We start from the raw sequence: 12,405 nt of genomic DNA on the forward strand, positions 1-12,405 counted from the left end.
AATCACAGAATCAAGCAGGTTAGAAGAGACCTCCAAGATCATCCACTCCAACCTAGCACCCAGCCCTGGCCAGTCAACCAGACCATGGCACTAAGTGCCCCAGCCAGGCTTTGCTTCAACACCTCCAGGGATGGTGACTCCACCACCTCCCTGGGCAGCCCATTCCAATACCATAGAATCATAGAATCAACCAGGTTGGAAGAGACCTCCAAGATCATCCAGTCCAACCTAGCACCCAGCCCTATCCAGGCAACCAGACCATGGCACTAAGTGCCTCATCCAGTCTCTTCTTGAAGACCTCCAGGGATAGTGCCTCCACCACCTCCCTGGGCAGCCCATTCCAATACCAATCACTCTCTCTGTGAAGAACTTCCTCCTAATCAAGAAGGTTGGAATAGACCTGGAAGGTCATCCAGTCCAACCATCACCCAGCTACCAGGAACACTGAACTATGTCCTGAAGCGCAATATCCACATCCTTCTTCAGCTCCCCCAGGCATGGTGACTCCACCACCGCCCTGGACAATCCATATCAACACTTCACCACTCTCTTGCCCTTCTTTTACCCAAGCACACCCTTGTGTGCTCTCATCTTCTGCTTCAAACCCAGCCTCTTCCTCTGTGTCATTCCCATGCCCACCCACGCCCATCCCAAAGGCCACCATTGCTCCCCAAACCTTCTGTGGCCTCTCCAACCTCAGCAGGTTTGCCTCCAAGCAGGGAAAGGGGAAAAAGAAGGGTACTGTAATGCAGCCCTGGGAACCTGGAGATGCCAGTTTGTGAGTAAATATCCTAACAAGTCTGGTTCTAATTAAATCTCTTTGGTTTGGTTCTGTTTGCTCTGTATTGCTATGATTCAGCAGAAAGGAGCCTCTCCAGTCCCCACGGGGGGCAAGAGGTAAACTGACTCCTACCTTGGTAGGAAGATTGGACTCGATGACCTCTGGAGGTCCTTTTCAACCTCTAAAGTTCTGGGTGTGATTCCAGGGAAAAAGCAAAGTAAAATCACTGGGAAAGAGAGTGAAGAGAAAAATTTGGGTGAACAAATAAACCCAAGAGGAGAAGAGAGATAGCACAGCACGCTCTATTTAGAGCTGAAAGGCACAAGCCAAGGATCAAAAGGTAAAGCTAAACAAATTCACACCAGAAAAAAGGCAGAATCATAGAATCAACCAGGTTGGAAGAGACCTCCAAGATCATCCAGTCCAACCTAGCACCCAGCCCTGGCCAATCAACCAGACCATGGCACTAAGTGCCTCAGCCAGGCTTTGCTTGAAGACCCCCAGGGACGGTGCCTCCACCACCTCCCTGGGCAGCCCATTCCAATGTCAATCACTTTCTCTGTGAAGAACTTCTTCCTAACATCCAGCCTATACCTACCCTGGCACAACTTGAGACTGTGTCCCCTTGTTCTATTGCTGGTTGCCTGGGAGAAGAGGCCACCCCCCACCTGGCTAACAGCCAAGGCATCTAACCACTAAAGCACAGCTGTGATAGGTATGGTGGGATCTTCATCTCTGAGTGTCCTCAGGACATCTCTGGAGGATAAGAGTTGTCCAGACAGAAGTTGCTAGGCTCCAACTGGGAATGAATGAACTTCCAGCACATCCCCCCCCCAATTAAAAGTCAGCTCAAGGTGGAAGAGTTAATGGTTTCTCTGACCTCAAAAAACTTTGAAACTATGAAACCATTAGATTAGGTTGCTGATCTAATTGTCTAAGTCACTTGGAGCTGTGGGGGTTTTTATATGGGCATTTTAAAATGGATTATATTGCTTAAGACTTATAGTAGAGATAGATACAGTAATTAACCATTAGTTAGTCATAGAATCAGGCAGGGTTGGAAGGGAGCACAAGGAGCAGGCAGTTCCAACCCCCCTGCCATGCCCAGGGACACCCTACCCTAGAGCAGGCTGCACACAGCCTCAGCCAGCCTGGCCTCAAACACCTCCAGCCATGGGGCCTCAACCACCTCCCTGGGCAAGCCAGTCCAGCCTCTCACCACTCTCCTGCTCAACAACTTCCTCCTCACCTCCAGCCTCACTCTCCCCACCTCCACCTTTGCTCCATTCCCCCCACTCCTGACACTCCCTCACAGCCTAAAAAGTCCCTCCTCAGCTTTTTTGGAGCCCCCTTCAGATGCTGCAAGGCCACAAGAAGGTCCCCTGGGAGCCTCCTCTGCTCCAGCCTGCACAGCCCCAACTCTTTCAGGCTGTGCTCACAGCAGAGCTGCTGCAGCCCTCTCAGCATCCTCCTGGCCCTGCTCTGGACACTCTCCAGCATCTCCACAGCCCTCTTTTAATAGAGGCTCCAGAGCTGGATGCAGTACTCCAGGTGGGGTCTCAGCAGAGCAGAGTAGAGGAGGAGAATCCCCTCCCTGGCCCTGCTGGCCACACTGCTGCTGCTGCAGCCCAGGCTCTGCTTGGCTTTCTGGGCTGCAAGTGCACTCTGCTGGCTCCTGTTGAGCTTCTCCTCCAGCATCACCTCCAAGTCCCTCTCTTCAGGGCTGCTCTCCAGCCTGGACTGCTGCTATGCACAGTCTGGATTTGTGCTTGGGATTGCCCTCCCTCATAATGAAGAGAATCATAGAATCAACCAGGTTGATTCTGGATGCAGTACTCTAGGTGGGGTCTCAGCAGAGAGGAGTAGAGGAGGATAATCACCTCCTTCCACCTCCTGGCCACACTTCTCCTGATGCAGCCCAGCCTCTGGTTGGATCCTTGTGGTCCCTTCCAACCCTGACTGATACTCTGATATCCTTTGTAAGATATTCCCAATTGAAATGAATCTGCTAAGAAACCAAACTAATTTTGTATGTAGTTTTTGGGGGTGGAGTTCCAGGAAAACAAAATAATTCTATTTTCATATATTTCCTGACTTGGCCACATGAATTCCCTGCCTCCATGACAAATGTGGATGGAAAAAAAACCCAATCCCAAACCTTTTGAAAGCCATTCTGTGCACTGCATCACCTTTTATATGGTTTGTCATCAAGAACATCAGTGAATTGTTAAATCAATTAAATGTTGGCTAATTAACAGCACTAAAGGAAAAAAACCCACAACAAATGATGCAATTATTTGTGAATTAAACAATGGAATTATTAATTCTAGGGGTTGATTGGCAATCTTCCCAGAGCTCTAAGCTTAGTTTTGGTTGCCTTTTTAAAGCTCAATTCCTTCTCTGCAATCTATCCCAGCAAAATACTGAGTGCTTATTTTGTCACCCAGGGCTTTGCAGATGCATGAAAAGTGGAGTGCTCTTGCAGAGAGGTGGCTTGTGGCCTTGCCAAGTGAAAGCAATGATTCAAACTCTTCTCAGGTTTAGGTTTTTTTAATCACACAGAATCACAGAATCAACCAGGTTGGAAGAGACCTCCAAGCTCATCCAGTCCAACCTAGCACCCAGCCCTGGCCAATCAACCAGACCATGGCACTAAGTGCCTCAGCCAGGCTTTGCTTCAACACCTCCAGGGATGGTGACTCCACCTCCCTGGGCAGCCCATTCCAATGCCAATCACTCTCTCTGACAACAGCTTCCTCCTAACATCCAGCCTAGACCTCCCCTGGCACAGCTTCAGACTGTGTCCCCTTCTTCTGTTGCTGTTTGCCTGGCAGAAGAGCCCAACCCCACCTGGCTACAGCCTCCCTGCAGGCAGCTGCAGGCAGCAATGAGCTCTGCCCTGAGCCTCCTCTTCTCCAGGCTGCACCCCCCCAGCTCCCTCAGCCTCTCCTCACAGGGCTCTGCTCCAGGCCCCTCCCCAGCCTTGCTGCCCTGCTCCAAACACCTTCCAGCACCTCAACAGCTCTCTTGAATTGAGAAGCCCAGAACTGGACACAGCACTCAAGCTGTGGCCTGACCAGTGTTGAGCAGAGGAGCAGAATAACCTCCCTTGTCCTGCTGGCCACACTGCTCCTGATACAGGCCAGGATGCCATTGGCTCTCTTGGCCACCTGGGCACACTGCTGGATCATCTTCAGCTACTATCTATCAGTACTCCCAGGTTTGGTTTTTTTTTTAGCTTGGAGAGGAGGAGACTGAGAGGTGACCTCATTCATGTTTATATGAGTTTCCAAGCCACAGATGTAGAATCATAGAATCAAGCAGGTTGGAAGAGAGCTCCAAGATCATCCAGGCCAACCTAGCACCCAGCCCTGGCCAAGCAACCAGACCATAGCACTAAGTGCCTCAGCCAGGCTTTGCTTCAACACCTCCAGGGATGGTGCCTCCACCACCTCCCTGGGCAGCCCATTCCAATGCCAATCACTCTCTCTGTGAAGAACTTCCTCCTAACATCCAGCCTAGACCTACCCTGGCACAACTTGAGACTGTGTCCCCTTGTTCTATTGCTGGTTGCCTGGGAGAAGAGGCCACCCCCCACCTGGCTACAATGTCCTTTCAGGTAGTTGTAGACAGTAATAGGCAGAGTCCAAATGAGATGCACTCTTTAGTTGATTGGCCAGGGCTGGGTGCTAGGTTGGACTGGATGAGTTTGGAGGTCTCTCCCAACCTGTCTGATTCTATGATTCTGTCCAGCCCAGATCATCTTTGAGAGCTGTTAGTGCCAAATGAAGACATAATAGGAATAACAAGACTAAGTAAAGAATCCAGCTGGTTCTGCTCTGTAATGTTGCAGCATCTGTTTTGTCAATACTCTCCTCCTGTGTTGGTCTCTTGGTCGTTAGTAAAAGTGTAAAGCAAAGTGAGAGAAGACAAAATTGCTCTAGAGAATGAAAAGGCAGCCACAGAAACCAAAAGTGCCCAGGCTGCATGCATGAGCCTCTTCAGCCTGAACACCTCTCTCCCTTCATTAACTTCCTCAGGGATCAGTTTCTATCAGCAGGGCTGCTGCTCTGGTTCCACACCCTCTTAAGCAAAGGGCTGTGGGGCACTTTAGGAACAAAATGTTGGCTCCAAGGAGTGGAGATTAGATAGGGGCTGGGAGTTAAAAAGGTCAGCAATGTCAACTGCCAGGCTTTACACAGGTTTAACCCAGGAGATCCTGTTACACAGAGGTGAAAGGAGGTGTTCCTTGGCTTGATTTTGGTGTAATCTGGGTACTTACTGATTAAAAAGCAGCTGCAGAATGTGGGAAGAAATTCAGCTGCTTTTTTTCCTCTGGCCTCCACCATCAGGCTCTCACAGCACCTACAGTCTCCTTACTCTCTCTTGTTTTATCTCTGGCCTTGCTCTCCTGGCTGTTTGCTCCTTGTTTCCTTAGCTCTTACCCCTCTTTTCTGTGCTGGTCCTCCTGCTCAAAAAAAGAAGGGACACCTGCAAGAGCTGCATAAGAGTTTTCCATCTTTGACTTTGAGAAATCAGCTCTTGCAGTTGTCTCCCCTGGCACAACTTGAGGCTCTGTCCCCTTCTTCTGTTGCTGCTTGCCTGGCAGCAGAGACCAACCCCACCTGGCTACAGCCTCCCTGCAGGCAGCAATGAGCTCTGCCCTGAGCCTCCTCTGCTGCAGGCTGCACACCCCCAGCTCCCTCAGCCTCTCCTCACAGGGTTTGTGCTCCAGGCCCCTCACCAGCCTTGCTGCCCTGCTCCAAACACCTTCCAGCACCTCAACATCTCTCTTGAATTGAGGAGCCCAGAACTGGACACAGCACTCAAGGCGTGGCACAGGGGCAGAAGAACCTCCCTTGTCCTGCTGGCCACACTCTTCCTGATCCAGGCCAGGATGCCAATGGCTCTCCTGCCCACCTGGGCACACTGCTGGCCACACTCTTCCTGATCCAGGCCACGATGCCAATGGCTCTCCTGCCCACCTGGGCACACTGCTGGCCACACTCTTCCTGATCCAGGCCACGATGCCAATGGCTCCCCTGCCCACCTGGGCACACTGCTGGCCACACTCTTCCTGATGCAGGCCACGATGCCAATGGCTCCCCTGCCCACCTGGGCACACTGCTGGCCACACTGTTCTATGATCCTATGACATTTCATAACGCAGTGAAGTGGAAAGGAATGGCAAAGCCTTTGCAGATGAAGAGCAAAGCCATGCAGAACTTTCACATGTCATTCAAGCCAATTTTTGAAAATCAATGAGCATGCAACCAAAATATTTCTAGTGAATCCTTGGAAACTGTTAGAAACACCCTGGCTCTTGAACAGAGAAAGCACAGCAAATGCCCAAAGGTTAAATATCCACTTGAGTTTTGATTTGCTCTAGAGAAAAGGTCAACCAATTATGCAGGGTTAGAGTTTGTAGGATCTTACATATTTTGACAATATTAACAAGGTAAATATCATTCCAAAATATATACTCCCACCATACACAAGTTTGTGGGCTTGTTTTTGCAGGTGCTTTTTAAAGCTTTCTCCTCCTCTTGCCCCTTCTACCTATTACAGATGCATAAATTGCAAAGTCTGTATTATCAGCAGAGTAATTCAAGGATGTTAGGAAGAAGTTCTTCACAGAGAGAGTGATTGGCATTGGAATGGGCTGCCCAGGGAGGTGGTGGAGGCACCGTCCCTGGGGGTCTTCAAGAAAAGACTGGCTGAGGCACTTAGTGCCATGGTCTGGTTGTTTGGTTAGGGCTGGGTGCTAGGTTGGACTGGATGATCTTGGAGGTCTCTTCCAACCTGGTTGATTCTATGATTCTATTTCAGAGTTCCACAATATCCTACTTAAGATACCAGCTTGGGATTTGTTGTGTCCTTCCAGACACAATCATAGAATCATGGAATCAAGCAGGTTGGAAGAGACCTCCAAGCTCATCCAGTCCAACCTAGCACCCAGCCCTAGCCAGTCAACTAGACCATGGCACTAAGTGCCTCATCCAGGCTTTGCTTGGGGGGAAAAGGCAAAAAAATAACTATAGGGAAAGACTGATTGACAAGTGCCACTGAACGAGGCTGCCTTCAAATATGTTATGGAAAGGACACTGGGTTTCATTAAACTCTGTTTTCAAAAGCCATCCCTACTGCAAAGAATACCTTCAGAGGAATGAACTGTTTCTGTCCTGCAGATCATCCACCAAATTCAGAGTTCACCTTCTCATGGTAGGAGAGCCTGGAGGGTTGAGGCTAGAAAGGGGTGGGGAATGGTGCCACAGTCAGTTGGCAGCTGGCACCAGTGGTATGCCCCAGGGATCAGTGCTGGGAACAGTCCTGTTCAATGTCTTTATTGATGATCTGCACCAGGGGATTGAATCCAGCATCAGTAAGTTTGCAGATGACACCAAGCTAGGAGCAGCTGTGGAACTGTTGGAGGGTAGCAGAGCCCTGCAGAGGGACCTGGCCAGGCTGGATGGGTGGGCAGGGGCCAATGGGACGAGACTGAGCAAGGTCAAGTGCAGGGTTCTACTCTTTGGCCACAACAACCCCAAGCAGCACTAGAGGCTGGGAACAGAGTGCCTGAGAGCAGCCAGGCAGAGAGGGAGCTGGGGGTGCTGGGAGAGAGGAGCTGAAGCTGAGGCAGCAGTGCCCAGGTGGCCAAGAGAGCCAATGGCATCCTGGGCTGGCTCAGGAGCAGTGTGGGCAGCAGGACAAGGGAGGTTCTTGTGCCCCTGTGCTCAGAACTGGTCAGGCCACAGCTTGAGTGCTGTGTCCAGTTGTGGGCTCCTCAGTTCAAGAGATGTTGAGATAGTGGAAGGTGTTGAGAGAAGGGCAAGGAAGCTGGGGAGGGTCCTGGAGCACAGCCCTGTGAGGAGAGGCTGAGGGAGCTGGGGGTGTGCAGCCTGCAGCAGAGGAGGCTCAGGGCAGAGCTCATTGCTGTCTACAAGTACCTGAAGGGAATATACAAGGTAGTCTACAATTACCATGGGGGAATAGTTACGGGCTGGATGTGAGGAGGAAGTTGTTGGCAGAGAGAGTGATTGGCATTGGAATGGGCTGCCCAGGGAGGTGGTGGAGTCACTGTCCCTTGGAGGTGTTGCAGCCAAGCCTGGCTGAGGCACTTAGTGCCATGGTCTGGTTGCTTGGCCAGGGCTGGGTGCTAGGTTGGACTGGATGATCTTGGAGGTCTCTTCGAACCTTGTTCATTCTATGCTTCTATTTACCCCATCTCCTGCATTTCACTGCATACACAGGCAAGACAGACTGACACAGTTATCAAACCCTTGTACAGCCAGAAGAGAGGTAAGATTACCATCTCTCAGCCCTACGATCTCCACATCACTGCCCTTAAAGTTCTGCTGCAAAGTGAGATCCCAAAGTGAAATGCGACTATAGTGACAACAAATCCTCTGGGACACCTCTAGTGAACTTAGGGCACGGTTGGATGATCATTTCTGATCATCTCCTCGCTTCCCTTTTCATCAAAAGAAGAGCAAACCCTGATGAGGAGTAAGAAGTGGCTTTGTTTTGTGGTGTTGTGCTAATTCTGCAGTCCAGATACCTTCAAGTACTGCCAACAGAAGAAGAAACAATCACATTTTTAATAGGAACCAGTAAGAATTATGCTCCTAGTGCTCTTCTGACCAACCCTTAAGAAAAGCAACCACAACTTCTCCCACAAACAGTGTTTGCCTCCTCATCAGACTTCAGCCACGTGAAGAGCTCCAACAGCTTGAGAAGCATGGTTAAGAGAAGTGATCAATTACTGCTGTTGTTTCTGGTGTCCATCAGCAAGAAGGATTTCACTTTCATAGAAGGGTCTTTCAGCCTTAGGGTCTTTGAGGTCGTAGTAGCAGCAAAACAACAGCCTTGAGTCAGTAGATGACTTCAAGGGTTTCCCTATGTGTTTATTATGGAAGCTTACCCAGCCCAGTGTGCAACCAAAGATTGTTTTTCTCAGCCAGCACAGGCTTGCAGGGAATTCTGCTCATTAAATGCACTCTAGAAATGGCAGCCTTTTCCCCTCCATACATATAGCACCCTTTGTCCTTCACAGAAGGATTTGAAAGTGCTCTGCAGACATCACTCCATGAAATACTCCTGTTGAATCTTTGCTGTTGTCCCAAGAGCTCCAAACTTTGCTTCCCCGATGCAGAGGTCTGTCAGCCAGGCTAACCACACCAATGTCTGAGTACCTTAGAGGAGATTCTTATGTGGCAGCATTCCTGCAGGAACTCAGAACTGGCCAGATGTACCCATGAGGTCCATTTATTACTCTTGTGCATTTCTGTAAGGTTATCAGCCAATCCCTAGAGCAAATTTAAACCTCCACCCTAGTGCCACGTGAGGAGCTGCATGATTCAGATGGCTCAAATGAGTACTTGCTGCCATGGTCTGCTTGATTGGCTAGGGCTGGGTGCTAGGTTGGAATGGATCATCTTGGAGGTCTCTTCCAACCTGGCTGATTCTATGGTCTAGTTGATTGGCCAGGGATGGGTGCTAGGTCGGAATGGATGAGCTTGGAGGTCTCTTCCAACCTGGTGCCTTCTATGAAGCTCCCCCCAGCTGTCAGGTCATCTGAATGCTCCACTCCTGCCTCACCACATATTTCATTTGGGAAAAAATAACATCTTGTTTTCTCCCTCTAACACAATGCAGAGGCCTAGGCTGGAGTTTCTTTTATTAAAGTATCGCTGGGAATCCCCAAAAGGAAGAGAAAAGAGGTTGGATACGATGCCATTATTGCTAAACCCATCTCTCTACAACCAGACAGTGGCAGTCAGATATCTAAACATGCCTTAAAAGACATTTCTTTTAATAAAGACACATCAAGAACAATCTGCCTGTCAGTGTTACCAGGTGCATTTTTCAAGGGCCAGCCCAAAGCAGCAGAGAATTCAGTCTGGTCTCATACCTCCATGAACACAGTAACCTGAAATAAGCAGGAATGAACACAAGCATATGCTTATTGTTTGAAATCAAAGGAGAACAGATCCATTCCCCAACTAGAAATGGCAGAGGACTCTTCACTTGGTCCTTACAAGTCAGCCCATGAGAGATCCCTCAAAGCTGTAGAAAACAACCTAATCATGTTTCCAAATGTTTACTTGTGGCAAGTTGCAGCCCAGAAAGCCAACCAGATCCTGGGTTGCATCTGGAGCAGTGTGGCCAGCAGGTGGAGGAAGGTGATTCTCCCCCTCTACTCTGCTCTGGGGAGACCCTACCATGAAGAAGCCATCCATTTCTCTATATCAATACAGACACAACAGCCTATGCCTGGGGAGAACATGTTTCTATTGTACATGCTTTCAACCTCAAGTTGAAAGGGGCTCAAAGCAACCTCATTTAGTTGAGGATGTCCCTGCCCAAGGTTGGATGGTTGGACCTAGATGATTCTTATGATCCCTTTCAACTCAGACTATATGACTCTGCTCTCGTGAGACCCCACCTGGAGTACTGCAGCTCTTATTACGAGAGGGCTGTGGAGACGCTGGAGAGTGTCCAGAGCAGGGCTAGGAGGATGCTGAGAGGGCTGCAGCAGCTCTGCTGTGAGCACAGACTGAAAGAGTTGGGGCTGTGCAGGCTGGAGAAGAGAAGGCTCCCAGGGGACCTTCTTGTGGCCTTACAGGATCTGAAGGGGGCTACAAAAAAGCTGGGGAGGGACTTTTGAGGGTGTGAGGGAGTGACAGGAGTGGGGGGAATGGAGCAAAGTTGGAGGTGTGGAGAGTGAGGCTGGAGGTGAGGAGGAAGTTGTTGAGCAGGAGAGTGGTGAGAGGCTGGACTGGGTTGCCCAGGGAGGTGGTTGAGGCCCCATGGCTGGAGGTGTTTGAGGCCAGGCTGGCTGAGGCTGTGTGCAGCCTGCTCTAGGGTAGGGTGTCCCTGGGCATGGCAGGGGACTTGGAACTGCCTGATCCTTGTGCTCCCTTCCAGCCCTGACAGATTCTGTGATTCTAAGTTAAAGGCTTGGCACATGTAGCACTTGGAGAGCATTTCAAACCCATATTGGTGTTCAGAGCATTTCAACTTCCTATGGGTTTTCTTTTTTAAATACCTTGGGAGGTGCACTCCTTACTGAAACTAAGATACAGTATTCTGTGTTTCTATCTTCAGCCCATATCAAGAGCCAAACTACAGCACTCTACCACCTGATCACCCCTCCCCAGAAGAAAAAGGAGCTCAGAAAAAGGCCCACAGGTTGAAATGAAAACAAATGTGATCAAATGGCCACATTAATACCAACCCCAATACAGAGCTTATGAAGTAATACTCAGCCCAGCAAAGGTTCTGCTGTCACAACATACAGGAATGCAACCCTCAAGAACAGAAGAGGAAAGAGGACCCAAGTGTGGAGGAGATGTCCAAGCAAAAAGCTCAAGCAAGAAGATCCTACCCAGTCAACAACCTTCTCTCTTCACACTGAATGTGAAGCCAATGGTCTGGCATACATCTGTAGCCAACTCAAGTCTGGCTTGACTCAGAACTGCTAATGGCCCAAAGCCCATGGCTGGCCTGGGATGCTGCCCCAGCAAAGCCAGGACATGGAGTTGACATTTATTAAGCAAAAATAAAGCTTGTGGGAGATGATACAGTTCTAAAAACAACCACCACCTGAAGCAGCATCATTAGATGAGTCAGAAGCAGTGGATCCAGAGGATACTGTAAACTCAGTGGTGGTTATGCTCATCCAGCAAAAGCCCTGGAGGAAGTCAAGATGAAACTGTGGACTTGGCATTTGTTGGATGAGTGTTGGGAACTATTTGGTTAACTTGGATGTGCTGGTGAAATACAGAGAATGGAGGCTCTGCAGTAAACTATGCTAAGTAGTATATGAGCTGCCACAAAGTTATGTTTAGGTGATTGCTTATCCTTCACATGAACTTCCAGCACAGCACATAAACATTGATAATGTCATTTATCCAAGTTTCATCTTGGATGAATCATCACCTCTCATCTTGGTTCTTTCACTTTGGTTAAGTGTCTTGTTAGCAATACAGGGGTGGGGGAAGGTTAAATGTCTTGCTAGCAATACAGGGGTGGGGGAAGGTTAAATGTCTTGCTACCAATACAGGGGTGGGGGAAGGTTAAATGTCTTGCTAGCAATACAGGGGTGGGGGAAGGTTAAATGTCTTGCTAGCAATACAGGGGTGGGGGAAGGTTAAATGTCTTGCTAGCAATACAGGGGTGGGGGAAGGTTAAATGTCTTGCTAGCAATACAGGGGTGGGGGAAGGTTAAATGTCTTGCTAGCAATACAGGGGTGGGGGGACAATAATTCCAAGTGATCACTGAAATTGTTGACTTTGCATTTGCTGTATGGGTGTTGGGAGCTATTTGGTTAACTTGGATATGCTGGTGAAATACAGAGAATGGAGGCTCTGTAGTAAACTATGCTAAGGAGTATATGAGCTGCCACAAAATTAGGTTTAGGTGATTTCTTATGCTTCAAATGAATTTCCAGACCACCACATGAACACTGATGCTGTCATTTATCCAAGTTTCAGGAACCTGGAATCATCTCTCATCTTGATTCAAGCACTTTGGTTAAGTGTCTTGTTAGCAATACAAGGGGTGTGTGGAGGGGGAAATAATTCCAAGTGATGACTATTTATCAGATGACAAATTGAAAGTG

At 49.1% G+C, this 12,405-nt stretch overlaps 1 protein-coding gene across 1 annotated transcript in view; it reads right to left on the reverse strand.

Annotated features, from left to right (window-relative positions):
• Positions 1–12,405, reverse strand: part of TENM4 (teneurin transmembrane protein 4) — a 704,151-nt gene that overhangs the window by 678,827 nt on the left and 12,919 nt on the right. The window lies entirely within an intron of this gene.

Source organism: Pogoniulus pusillus, chromosome 3 (genome assembly GCF_015220805.1).
Source record: "Pogoniulus pusillus isolate bPogPus1 chromosome 3, bPogPus1.pri, whole genome shotgun sequence".
Classification (NCBI taxonomy): domain Eukaryota; kingdom Metazoa; phylum Chordata; class Aves; order Piciformes; family Lybiidae; genus Pogoniulus; species Pogoniulus pusillus.